Below are 14,347 nucleotides of genomic sequence, written 5' to 3' on the forward strand. Positions count from 1 at the left end.
TCACTTAAAGGGCGTGGTTTCAGGGGAATGACATAGAGATAGGAGGGACGTCATTCCCTATACCTTCACCTTCGGGTGTGGCTGAGCAACGTTTAAATGTTCTGTCCTGGTTTTTTTTCTTTGAGTTGTGTTTGGAGAGGAAAGGTCTCCAGACTGGACAGCCATAGCTCAGGAGGGAGCTGAAGGTTGGACTGTGCTATAGTTTATCTTTTGTTTTTGTGGTTTAGCCAAGTAAGGCTGTATTTATTTTGATGGAGTGCAGAGCTTTATGCTGCTAATAAAGCCTGCAAAGAAAACCTGGGTTCCTGAGTCTACTTCCGGAAGTGGCCGAGCGAGTCGTCCTACCACAGTTGGTGGAGAATGCGGGCAAGATTCCAGGAACACATGTACCTGCCACAGAGATCAGTGGATGTCCTGGGTAAAGGCCGCCAGCCAGCCAGAGAAGTCCAGCAGCATGGAGGAGCTCGTTAAGCACCTGCCCCAAAGCCAGCAGAGCATGCAGCAACTGCACTTGCAGACCCAGCAGAGCATGCAGCAGACCCAGCAGAGCATGCAGCAGACCCAGCAGAGCATGCAGCAGCAGCACCGAGAGCAGCTACAGCTGCAACGGGAGCAGTTACAGCAGCAACGGGAGCAGCAGCAGGAGACAAATAAACTCCTGATTCAGCAAATCCAGAGGCAGCAACGACAGATGGAGCTCCTAGCAGCGGAGATCTGTGGCAGGACATCCGCTCCACCCCCAGATCCAGGTGAGGACGCACACATCAGGAAAGCAGTAAGGAGAACCTTACAGAAGATGATCCCGGGGGATGACGTTGAGGCGTTCCTGACTGTTTTTGAAAGGGTGAAGGAACGGGAGAGATTACCTCAGGAGCAGTGGGCGGAGTTTCTGGCGCCATATTTGACAGGGGAGCCGCAGAAAGCCTATTATGATCTGACTTTACAAGATGCAAAGGAGTACGTAAAATTAAAAACTGAGATATTGGCACGCTCAGGAGTGACTATGTCTGTCAGAGCGCAAAGGGTCCACCACTGGGCGTATGCTGGCGACAAACGTCCACGCTCACAGATGTTCGACTTGTTACATCTAGTCCAAAAGTGGCCGCAGCCAGAGTCTTCCACTCCTGCCCAGATGGTTGAGCGTGTGGTGATGGACAGGTTCATCCATTCCCTACCCAGGCCGGTGCAGACCTGGGTTGCCCAGGGCGACCCTCGGAATGCAGAAGACCTTGTTGGCCTGGTAGAGAGGTACCAAGTGGTCGAAAAATCCCTAGGGAAATCCGACATAATCACCTCCCCCTACTGGAGTGCCCAAAGGGGGCAGGTTTACCACGGAAGGGGTTCAGAGCCACAACTGGGGGGCGTCCCACTTCCACTGAAGGTGCTGCAAGGACTGTTGTTAAGGATGTGATCTGTTGGCGGTGTTGCAATCCGGGACACATAGCCGCCCAGTGTCATACGTCTGCTGAGCCAATGGACTGCAGCCTAGGCAGACGATGTTCATATTATGCTTACCCAGCCTGCAGTGTGGACTGTCAACCCAGCGAGGGCCCGCAGGCGTGTGCCATATCCGTTAACGGAGTGATGGTCCTGGGGCTGTTGGACTCTGGGAGTCTGGTAACCTTAATCAGTGCCACCCTTCCCCACCAGCTGATCCCTGCCAAATCTGTGGGCGTCCGCTGCATACATGGGGACGCCAAGAACTAACCAGTGGCCAGAGTGACAGTCATAACAGATTGTGGCGACCAACCCCATGAGGTAGGGGTAGTCAGGGACCTGATACATCCCGTCATATTGGGGCGCGATTTTCCCTTGTTCTGGGACATGTGGGGGAAGGGATCCAGACCAAATCCCAGGGAAAAAAGCCAGGACCCTAGAGAAATACCCCGGTCGACATCGGAAGTGGATGAGTTCCCACTATGTGTGTTATGATCTGCAACATGAACTAAGGAAAGATAGGGGAAAGCTGTTCCTACAGTAGGACTAAGCTGAATCCCTACGATGTAGCGGGCTGCCTGTTCCTAGTGAACAGACCAGACTTAGTCCTCGGCTAGTCTGAACGAAGACCTATAGAATTAAGGGAGACGTCCCTAAAAGAACTAAGGACTGGGACAAAAATGGGACACCTCCTAATCAGAGAAGTTGTTGCAGAACACAAAAAGACAAACTGACAAAAATGTACTAGAGGTCCCAGAGGACCAAGCGAACTTGACAGAGAAAGGCACCGAAGCACCAGGCTAGAGAAACAGTCAAACACTGAAGTCCAGCACAGCCACAAGGGCGGAGCTGGAATATAAAGGCAGATGGTCACGTGACCGCAAAACACAAGATGGAAAAAACAAACAGGAGGGTTCTAACAATGTGTCCTTGTCGGCGACGAGGATGAGACTGTATCTGAGGTGGTCGACCTCCCTGAATTAGAGGTGCCTGGAGAGAACTTTGGGTCAGCACAGGTTCGGGACTTTACCTTGAAAGGGGCGTGGGATAATGTTACTGTTTGTAATGGTGTTGCTCAAGAGCCGGGGGTGGACACCAGGTACCCACACTTTTCAGTTCAGGGGGAGCTATTATACCGGGTGACCAAACTAAAAAGTGAAGAGGTAGTGGAACAGCTGTTAGTTCCAGGTTCATACTGTCAGAGGATTTTAAACATGGCACACTCACATATTCTGGGGGGACACCTAGGGGTTGAGAAAACACAGGAGAGAATAATAAGGAGGTTTTATTGGCCAGGATGTTATCGGGAAATCTTAAACTATTGTAGGTCCTGCCCCACCTGCCAGATAACCGTGCCCACCTCCCTCTTCTGTAGTCCCTTAGTTCCACTACCTGTCATAGAGGTTCCCTTTGAGAGGATTGCCGTGGACCTCGTAGGTCCCTTAGTTAAATCGGCCCGGGGCCACCAATACATCCTGGTGGTCATGGATTATGCGACCCGGTACCCCGAAGCGGTACCCCTAAGGAACTCGTCCAGTAAAAGTATAGCCCGAGAGCTAGTTCATATTTTTACTCGGACAGGTCTGCCAAAAGAGATTTTGACAGACCAAGGAACCCCGTTCATGAGCAAGGTGATGAAGGAGCTATGCAGAGTCCTTCAGATTGCCCAGATTCGGACCTCAGTTTATCATCCACAGACGGACGGCTTAGTGGAACGCTTCAATAAGACTTTAAAGGCGATGCTCAGGAAGGTCGTTGAAAAAGATGGGCAAGACTGGGACTACCTGCTACCATTTCTGCTTTTCTCTGTCAGAGAAGTTCCTTAAGCCTCCACTGGCTTCTCTCCATTTGAGCTCCTGTATGGTCGGCATCCAAGAGGTCTCCTAGACATCGCCAAGGAAACCTGGGAGGCCGAGGTCACGCCCCACCGGAGCATCATCAAACATGTCGCCCAGTTACAGGAGAGAATGGCGAAGGTGATGCCCATCATGAAGGAACATCTCCTCCAGGCGCAGGAAGCTCAGGCGAGACAGTTCCAACCTGGGGATTGCGTCCTGGTTCTTATTCCCACTGTTAAAAGTACGTTTCTGGCCAAGTGGCAAGGCCCATATGAGGTGGTGGAGAAGCTCGGTGAAGTGAACTACAGAGTCCACCAGCCTGGCTGAAGAAAGCCACACCAGGTGTATCATGTAAACCTGCTCAAGCCGTCGCGAGATCGGGAACCCGTGGGAACTCCTTGCCTGGGAGCCACTCCCGAAGTCCAGGTGGAAGATGTCACGATAGCGGATACTCTTTCGCCAGCCCAGTAGTAACAGTGTCGAGAACTTCTCCAGCAGAATCGGGACCTGTTCTCAGAGTTGCCGGGGCATACGCAGGTGGTAGAGCATGATGTGCTAACAGAGCCGCATATAAGGGTGAACCTGAAGCCATACAGGATTCCTGAAGCACGCCGGGAGGTGATCTCGGCCGAGGTGAAGAGGATGTTAGACCTCGGTGTGATAGAGGAGTCAAAGAGTGGATGGTCGAGCCCCATCGTCCTCGTGCCAAAACCCAACGGAGAGTGGAGGTTTTGTAACGATTACCGCCGACTGAATGAGGTGTCCAAGTGTGACACGTACCCGATGCCCTACGACGATGAACTCATCGAGAGGCTTGGACCGGCGAGGTACATCACCACTCTGGACCTGACGACGGGCTACTGGCAGATCCCCATGTCCCAGACGGCCAAGGAGAAGACGGCTTTCTCAACACCTGATGGGTGCTTCCAATACACTCAGATGCCGTTCGGACTACAGGGGGCCCCAGCCACCTTCCAGAGGGCTATGGATCGGATCCTAGCCCCATATAAGAAGTATGCCACAGCCTACCTTGACGACATTGTAGTCTTTAGCCCAGACTAGGAAAGTCATCTACCTAAACTACAGGCCGTTCTGGATGCTCTAAGGAAAGCAGGATTTACAATAGATCCAAAAAAATGCGCCATTGGAAAAGAGGAGGCCAAGTACTTGGGCTATGTCATCGGGAGAGGCAAAATAAAGCCGCAAGTTAATAAAGTGGAGGTAATCCAGACCTGGCCAAAACCGCTCTCCAAGAAGCAAGTGAGATCATTCCTGGGAATGGTAGGATATTACCGGCGGTTTATCCCAAGTTTTGCCATGATGGCCGCGCCACTGAAGGATCTCCTAAAAGGCACCAGATCAACCATGGTGAAGTGGACGGAAGAAACAGAGACTGCGTTTCAACTGTTGAAGTCAGCACTGTGTAAACAGCCAGTCCTGGTCGCACCAGACTTCAAGAAAGAGTTTGTGGTCCAGACAGACGCTTCAGAGGTTGGTCTAGGAGCCGTACTCTCTCAAGAGATAAATGGAGAAGAACATCCCATTCTCTATCTGAGCCGGAAGCTTTCGTCCTGCGAGAAAAACTACGCAATAGTAGAGAAAGAGTGTCTAGCCATAAAATGGGCCCTAGATACACTAAGATACTACCTACTAGGCCGGAAGTTTAAGTTGGTATCAGACCATGCCCTATTGAGATGGTTGAGGGAAAAGAGGGGTAAAAATGCCTAGGTAACTAGATGGTTCCTAGCTCTTCAGGACTTCAACTTTCACATAGAGTATAGGCCCGGGAAGTTACACGGGAACGCTGACGCCCTTTCTAGAATTCCCTGTCTGGTATCGGAAGGTGCCCAAACCCCCGGCTTTGGGCAGAGGGGGGGGGAATATGTGACAGAGTCACTGGTATGGTATATGAGGGGAGGTATGTGTCACACAGGTTGCTAGCCTGTGTGAACTGAAACCAATGGATTTTCTGCCAGCATGTTATATGCTGGTGGGTTAACTCACTTAAAGGGCGTGGTTTCAGGGGAATGACATAGCGATGGGGGGGATGTCATTCCCTATACCTCCACCCACGGGTGTGGCTGAGCAACGTTTAAATGTTCTGTCCTGTTTTTTTTTCTTTGAGTTGTGTTTGGAGAGGCAAGGTCTCCAGACTGGACAGCCATAGCTCAGGAGGGAGCTGAAGGTTGGACATAACCTGTGTGTGCGACCCGCACACATATATGGACTGTGCTATAGTTTATCTTTTGTTTTTGTGGTTTAGCCAAGTAAGGCTGTATTTATTTTGCTGGAGTGCAGAGCTTTATGCTGCTAATAAAGCCTGCAAAGAAAACCCGGGTTCCTGAGTCTCCTTTCGGAAGTGGCCGAGCGAGTCGTCCTACCACAAGGGCAAAACTAGTCCCCATCTCCCCTCATTTCTGCTCTTTTTGTGTATGTGCACTTATGTCTTTATGTATTGAGTTTTTAAAATAATTAAATAAAAAGAGAAATTTTTTTTGTTTTTGTTGTTATGGTTTACATGTATAAGAACCCCATAGGTTGATTGCTTTGGTTGTTGATAAAGGAAGCTATGTGGGGCTCATATTGTATGTAGGGGCTCATATTGTATGTAGGGGGATGTCAGCATACTTAATGCTGCTCAATATTAAGTCATAAATAGTGTTGAGCATTCCGATACTGAAATATCGGGTATCGGCCGATATTCACTGTATCGGAATTCCGATACTTAATTCCGATACTTTTATAATATCGAATACCGGAATCGGAAGTTCCCATAATGCCTGCGCTCTGCAGTGTCTGTGAAGGATGACAAGCTGGATGGCAGCGCTCAGCTGCGATCCAGCTTGTCATCAGAATGCCATCCCAGCGTGGGAGAATTCTCCTGATTGTTTAAAAGCCGGCGGGCGGTAAAAAGCCGCCGGCTTTTAAACAATCACACAGCCCCATACTGCTTCCCCGCAGCCTCCCACCCCGATCCTCCGCTCCCCTCGCCACCTCCAATCCCAATCGTAAATTAGGACCGGGCGGGGAGCGCAGCACCAAGGAGCGAAGGACCCGGGCGGGGAAGCCGGCAGTGAAAAGACTTCACCGCCGGCTTTCCCGTTCTGTGCTGCGCTTTCCCGCCGGTTATTTCAAATGAACAGCTGAGGTATCAGGTGATGCCGATCAGCTGTTCATTTGAAGTAGCCGCGGTGCCCTCAGAGGGTTCATGTGAGTTCATGCTTGACTGCATGAACTCACATGAACTTTCCCACGGCCGCACAGGTCAGCCTCACCTCCCAGACCCGTCATGATTAGTGTGTGCGGGGTGTGTGTGTGCGGGGTGTGTGTGTGTGCGGGGTGTGTGTGCGGGGTGTGTGTGTGCGGGGTGTGTGTGTGTGCGGGGTGTGTGTGTGTGCGGGGTGTGTGTGCGGGGTGTCTGTGCGTGCAGGCAGACATAGGCCGATGTGACACTACTACTCCCATCGGCCTATGTCTGTCCCCCGTCCACTCGTGCCAGCAGGATCAGCTCGATGGGAGCAGTAGTTCCCATCAGCCTGATCCTGCTATATAAATTGCCCTACTGTGTCCCCAATAAATGTTAGATACATGTCATTGGTGGCCAGTGGTTACCTAAAAGAAATTAGTTTATACATTACCTGTCCCCGCCGATCGTCACCTAAAATAAAGTAAAAAATAAAAAACTACACCTATACTCACCTAGACACCTAATTCCCCGAAGCCATCGATCTCCTGTAATAAAATATAAAATAATAAACCACAACCTTATCCTTACCCCTCCGTAGCAGTCCACGAGTGTCCCACGAAGATCTCCAGTTCAGAGCAGCCACATAGAATGTGACCGCTCTGAACCGCTGCCGCCGCTAGAATGACGGGGCCGTAAGGGTTCACCAGAGTTAAGGCAGCGCTGCTCCGGTTAGCTGCTTTACGGCACTGCTGTATCGTGAGAAATTCCCACGGTACAGCACTGCCGTAAAGGAGGTCTCCGGAGCTGCGCTGCCTGAATGCACTCCGGTAACCTCAGTCAGTGGCTCCCGCTGCCGGGAGCGGACGTGTTCCCGGCAGCGTGAGCTTACAGCAGCCATGCACAGCTGTCACCATCTCCAGATGTGACAGCTGTGCATGGGAGATCAGCGCAGGAACGTGGACAGGTAACTATTTTTTTTTAGTAAACTAAGAATTAAATAAAATGGTGTTTTATTTCAAATAAATTATTTTTTTCTGGGTGTAGTGTGTTTTTTCTTTTTAACACTTTGTAGGTTAGTAATGGGGGTGTCTTATAGACACCCATCATTACTAACCTGGGCTTCATGGCAGCTGGCGCTGACATGAACCCCACCACTATTACCCCCTGCCACCGCACCAGGGCAGCGTGGAAGAGCGAGGCTAAGTGCCAGAATTGGCGCATCCTATGGATGCGCCATTTCTGGGGCGGCTGACGGCTGGTGTTTCTAGCCTGGGAGGGGGCCAATATTCATGGCACCCTTCCTGAGCTATTAATATCAGCCCCCAGCTGTCTGCCTAGCCTTTGCTAGCTATTAAAATAGGGGGGACCCCACGTCATTTTTTTTGGGGGGGTCCCCCATTTTAATAGCTAGTAAAGGCTAGGTATTCAGCTGGGGGCTGATATTAGTAGCCTGGGAAGCTCCGTGGGTTTTACCCCCTTCCCAGGCTTCAAACATCTGCCCCAGCCGTCTGCTTAACCTCCGCTAGAGACTAAAATTATGGGGGATCCCACGCCATTTTTTTTTAAAATAAATCCTTTATTTTAACACTAAATGACATTTGAGGACTTAATAAAGATGCAGTCCCTAAATTATTATTTATTTTTTAATAAATTTTTCCCAAAACTTTTGACGTGGGCTTCGCCATATTTTTGTATGCCAGCCAGGTACAGCATCCAGCTTCTATGAACGCGCCATTTTCCGGGGCGGCCGCGGACTGCAATTTTCAGCGGGGGGCAGAAAGCTTGGGCCTCCCTGCGCTGCAGATTCCATCCCCCAGCTGCCTAGTTGTACCTGGCTGGACACAAAAATAGGGAGAAGCCCCACGTTTTTTTTTTTTTAATTATTTCATGAAATTCATGGAATAATTAAGAAAAAAAGGGCTTCCCTATATTGTTGTGTCTGGCCAGGTACAAATAGGCAGCTGGTGGTTGGGGGCAGCCCGTTCCTGCCTGCTGTACCTGGCTGGACACAAATATAGTGTGAAGCCCCACGTCAATTTTTTTTTAATTATTTCAGGAAATTCATGAAATAATTAAAAAAAAATTATGTGGGGCTTCGCCCTATATTTGTGTCCAGTCAGGTACAGCAGGCAGGAACGGGCTGCCCCCAACCACCAGCTGCCTATTTGTACCTGGCCGGACACAACAATATAGGGAAGCCCTTTTTTTCTTAATTATTCCATGAATTTCATGAAATAATTAAAAAAAAATTGACGTGGGGCTTCGCACTATATTTGTGTCCAGCCAGGTACAGCAGGCAGGAACGGGCTGCCCCCAACCACCAGCTGCCTATTTGTACCTGGTTGGACACAACAATATAGGGAAGCCCTTTTTTTCTTAATTATTTCATGAATTTCATGAAATAATTAAAAAAAAAAAATACGTGAAGCTTCTCCCTATTTTTGTGTCCAGCCAGGTACAACTAGGCAGCTGGGGGATGGAATCTGCAGCGCAGGGAGGCCCAAGCTTTCTCCCCCCCCCCCCCCGCTGAAAATTGCAGTCCGCAGCCACCCCGGAAAATGGCGCGTTCATAGAAGCTGGATGCTGTACCTGGCTGGCATACAAAAATATGGCGAAGCCCACGTCAAAAGTTTTGGGAAAAATTAATTAAAAAATAAATAATAATTTAGGGACTGCATCTTTATTAACTCCTCAAATGTCATTTAGTGTTAAAATAAAGGATTTATTTTAAAAAAAATTGACGTGGGGCTTCGCCCTATATATGTGTCCAGCCAGGTACAGCAGGCAGGAATGGGCTGCCCCCAACCACCAGCTGCCTATTTGTACCTGGTTGGACACAACAATATAGGGAAGCCCTTTTTTTCTTAATTATTCCATGAATTTCATGAAATAATTAAAAAAAAAAATGCTTGGGGCTTCGCCCTATTTTTGTGTCCAGCCAGATACAACTATGCAGCTGGGGGCTGGAATCCGCAGCGCAGGGAGACCCAAGCTTTCTGGGCCACCCCCGCTGCAAATTGCAGTCCGCAGCCGCCCCATAAAATGGCGCGTTCATTGAAGCGCCATCTTCTGGCGCTGTACCCAACTCATCCAGGGCCCTGGTGCGGTGGCTCACTGGGTAATAAAGGGGTTAAGGCCAGCTTGGTATTATCAGCTGGCCCCAAGCCCAAAATTCATGGGGTCACGCCAATATTAGACATGACCACCATGAATTTCTAGTAAAGTATTTAAAAAAACACAACACCCAGAAAAAAGTCCTTTAATTGAAATAAACACACAATTCTTTATTGTTCTAAATTAAATCATACTTACCATCACGCCCATTCCAGCTGAAGCCAACGATCTCCTGCAATAAAAGTAAAATAATAAAGCAACCTCATCCTTACCTTTCCATGGCTCCCACGACAGCTTCAGCTCTGCTACATCGAGATGACAGGCTGGACCGCAGCAGAACGCTGCCATCCATCCTGTCATCCCGCAGACACTGAGAAGCACAGGCATGCTTGTGCTCCTCAATGTCTGGCTGTGACGGCATAAAGATGAGCCGAGGTCATGTCCAATGAACTCAGCTCACCTCATGTACGTCACTGACAGCGTGGGAAAATTCTCCTGCACTCAGCACTTCAGCGTGAGAATTTTCCCACACTGTCAGTGACGTGCATGAGGTGAGCTGAGTTCATTGGACATGACCTCACCTCATGTATGTCACTGACAGCGTGGGAGAATTCTCACGCTGAAGCGCTGAGTGCAGGAGAACTTTCCCACGCTGTCAGTGACGTGCATGAGGTGAGCTGAGTTCATTGGACATGAACTCGGCTCATCTGGATGACGTCACAGAGAGACACTGAGGAGCGCAAGCATGCCTGCGCTTCTCAGTGTCCGCGGGATGACAGGCTGGATGGCAGCTTTCTGCTGCGGTCCATCCTGTCATCTCGATGTAGCAGAGCTGGAGCTGTCCTGGGAACCATCGAAAGGTAAGGATGAGGTTGCTTTATTATTTTTCTTTTATTGCAGGAGATCGTTGGCTTCAGCTGGAATGGGCGTGATGGTAAGTATGGTTTAATTTAGAACAATAAAGAATTGTGTCTTTATTTCAATTAAAGGACTTTACTCTGGGTGTTTGTGTTTTCTTTTAACTTTGACTATGGGGTTAGTAATGGGGGTGTCTTATAGACGCCTCTCCATTACTAACCTGGGCTTGATGTCAGCTGGCATTATAAGCTGACATCAACCCCAACCCTATTACCCCCTGCCACCGCACCAGGGCAGCGTGGAAGAGCGAGGCTAAGTGCCAGAATTGGCGCATCCTATGGATGCGCCATTTCTGGGGCGGCTGACGGCTGGTGTTTCTAGCCTGGGAGGGGGCCAATATTCATGGCACCCTTCCTGGGCTATTAATATCAGCCCCCAGCTGTCTGCCTAGCCTGTGCTAGCTATTAAAATAGGGGGGACCCCACGTTATTTTTTTGGGGGGGTTCCCCCATTTTAATAGCTAGTAAAGGCTAGGTATTCAGCTGGGGGCTGATATTAGTAGCCTGGGAAGCTCCGTGGGTATTACCCCCTTCCCAGGCTTCAAACATCTGCCCCAGCTGTCTGCTTAACCTCCGCTAGAGCCTAAAATTAAGGGGAACCCCACGCCAATTTTTTTTTAAATAAATCCTTTATTTTAACACTAAATGACAAGTACAGTAATCAACACTGTCACTGTACTTCATATATATGTGACTGACATGTTTCTATCTATCTAATCTATGTGTGATTCTCTATTCTTTCTGTTCTAAATTGTCGGGTACAGATGCTGAATTGCCGGCCGGCTTTCTTAAAGAGACGGTGCATGAAAACACTATTATTTTTTTAAATAAATCCTTTACACTAAATGACAAGTACAGTAAGCAACACTGTCACTGTACTTCATATATATGTGACTGACATGTTTCTATCTATCTAATCTATGTGTGATGCTCTATCTTTCTGTTATAAATTGTCGGGTACCGCTGCTGAATTGCCGGCCGGCTTTTTTAAAGAGACGGTGCACGAAAACACTAATATTTTTTTTAATAAATCCTTTACACTAAATGACAAGTACAGTAAGCAACACTGTCACTGTACTTCATATATATGTGACTGACATGTTTCTATCTATCTAATATATGTGTGATGCTCTATTCTTTCTGTTGTTAATTGTCGGGTACCGGTGAATGCCGCTGATGAATTGCCGGCTTTTCATGTCATTCTACATTATTCTTAGTTGTTTTACTTCATGTAGAATTAACCTACAAGGAAAGAAAGGGTTTATTTTCATTCCGATATTTGTGTCCCATTGACTTGCATTGGTTTCCGGTATCGGAATCGGCGATATCCGATACTTTTTGGGTATCGGCCCGATCCAATCCGATACGATATTTCCTGATATCGGAAGGTATCGCTCAACACTAGTCATAAAATGAATATAAAAAAAATATATAAATAATATGTTAATATTGAGCAGAATTAATTTCAGCCTATTGGTTCGGCCTCCACAACAGTCATGGTCTCTCATGTGGCCCCTTGGGAAAAGTAATCTCCCACTCCTGCTCAATTATGTATAGCGCTATGTTACAGGTTAATCTCACAAAATTAGAATATCATCAAAAAGTTAATTTATTTCAGTTCTTCAATACAAAAAGTGAAACTCATATATTATGTAACATACCTGGCGGCGTCCTTGCATGGTGGTCCATCTCCCACTGTGCAAGAGCGCGCACTTGATCTCCAGTCCAGAATGTCTCTCTGGCTTCCCTCCTTGCTGTCTGTTTGTCTGTTTTGGCTGCATAGGGCGACGCCCGCTGAACTTCCTGTTTCTTGTACCTGCTGCGGACACGCCCCTGTTGCACCTTCAGCCTATTGCTGTCCATCTTTGGGTATTTATACCACCTTCTTCCTCAAGATGGTGCCTGAGCATTGTGTCCTGTCAGTCGGCTGTTTGTCTCTGACGTGCCAGGTCCTATCCTGTTTTCCTGCCTGTTCTCCAGTTCTGTGTCTGAACTGTGGTCTGTTCTTGTGAACACGCTTCTAGCCTGTTCTTTTGCCTTCTAGGGGCTGTATTCCTAGATCTGCCTGTCTGTGCCTTGCGGTATCTGTTCCCGTCTGAACAGAGTCCTGTTTGTGTCCCAGCCTTGCTGTATTTGTTCCCGTTTCTCTGTTTCCAGTTGTCTGTGCCTTGCGGTATCTGTTCCCGTCTGAACAGAGTCCTGTTTGTGTCCCAGCCTTGCTGTATTTGTTCCCGTTTCTCTGTTTCCAGTTGTCTGTGCCTTGCGGTATCTGTTCCCGTCTGAACAGAGTCCTGTTTGTGTCCCAGCCTTGCTGTATTTGTTCCCGTTCCTCGGTTCCTAGTTGTCTGTGCCTCGTTTCTACTTTTGCCTTTTCTCCCTTTTCCTTCTTTGTCTGTTTTCTGCGTCTTTCTGCAGAGTCTGAACTTGCTCCTAAATTCCTTCTCGTCGTCTCTGTACCTCTGTTGTGAATTTAGTGTACGCTCGCTACTTCTTTGTAAGTACTGTGTGTGCTTCTGGTTCTGCCTTTCCTTCTCCGTCTGTTCTTTGTGAACAGAGTCCTATCCCCCTGCCTTGTTTGCCGCTCTGCGGTTTCCGCTCTGCTCCTGCCTTGTCTGCTGCTCTGCGGTTTCCACTCTGCTCCTGCCTTGTTCGCCGCTCTGCGGTTTCCGCTCTGCTCCTGCCTTGTTTGCCGCTCTGCGGTTTCCGCTCTGCTCCTGCCTTGTTTGCCGCTCTGCGGTTTCCGCTCTGCTCCTGCCTTGTTTGCCGCTCTGCGGTTTCCGCTCTGCTCCTGCCTTCTTAGCCGCTCTGCGGTTTCCGCTCTGCTCCTGCTTAACTTGCCGCTCTTGCGGTTTCTGCTCTGCTCTTGCCTTGCTTGCCGCTCCTGCGGTTTCCGCTCTGCTCCTGCCTTGTTTACCGCTCTGCGGTTTCCGCTCTGCTCCTGCCTTGTTTACCGCTCTGCGGTTTCCGCTCTGCTCCTGCCTTGTTTACCGCTCTGCGGTTTCCGCTCTGCTCCTGCCTTGTTTACCGCTCTGCGGTTTCTGCTCTGCTCCTGCCTTGTTTGCCGCTCTGCGGTTTCCGCTCTGCTGCGGCCTTGTTTGCCGCTCTGCGGTTTCCGCTCTGCTGCGGCCTTGTTTGCCGCTCTGCGGTTTCCGCTCTGCTGCAGCCTTCTTAGCCGCTCTGCGGTTTCCGCTCTGCTCCTGCCTTGTTTACCGCTCGTGCGGTTTCCACTCTGCTCTTGCCTTGCTTGCCGCTCCTGCGGTTTCTGCTCTGCATCTGCTCGCTGCTCCGGCAGTCCTGTCCTGCTCTGCTTCTGCTCGCTGCTCCGGCAGTCCCGTCCTGTTCTGCATCTGCTCGCTGCTCCGGCAGTCCTGTCCTGCTCTGCTCTTGCCCACCGCTTCGGGCGTTCCCTCTCTGCTGTGTTTGGCTACCGCATCTGCGGTTCTGTTTCTGTGACCCAGTCTGTACTGGGTCTTGTCCTCTCTGTGCTCCAGCCCGTCCTTTCTGCCAGTACCTCCCAGCCTGCATACTCGCCTGTATCCACCCGTCTGCATACCTGCCGTGTTCGCTTATATCCACCAGTCTGAGCCAGCCTAACCTGCCTGTTCCAGTAATCCATGTGTGGGTCAACCCCCGTGTCCGGAGTTTGACCTGGAGTAGCACCTGGTCCCTCTGCCCGGTTTCTCCCTGGTGCACTGGCGTCGTATGCCGTCGTGCCACCTTGGTCGGATCGGCCAGATACTTAGTCATGCCCCTCCAGGCACTCTCCGGTTCATGGTCCAGTGGAACCACTTCTCCCGCACACGCCAGTCAGTCCGGGCGTGTGCATAACATATTATATAGAGTCATTACAAACA

This window comes from Phyllobates terribilis, unplaced genomic scaffold (genome assembly GCF_046119375.1).
Source record: "Phyllobates terribilis strain yellow unplaced genomic scaffold, ASM4611937v1 Scaffold_4__5_contigs__length_816908805, whole genome shotgun sequence".
Taxonomy (NCBI): Eukaryota; Metazoa; Chordata; class Amphibia; order Anura; family Dendrobatidae; genus Phyllobates; species Phyllobates terribilis.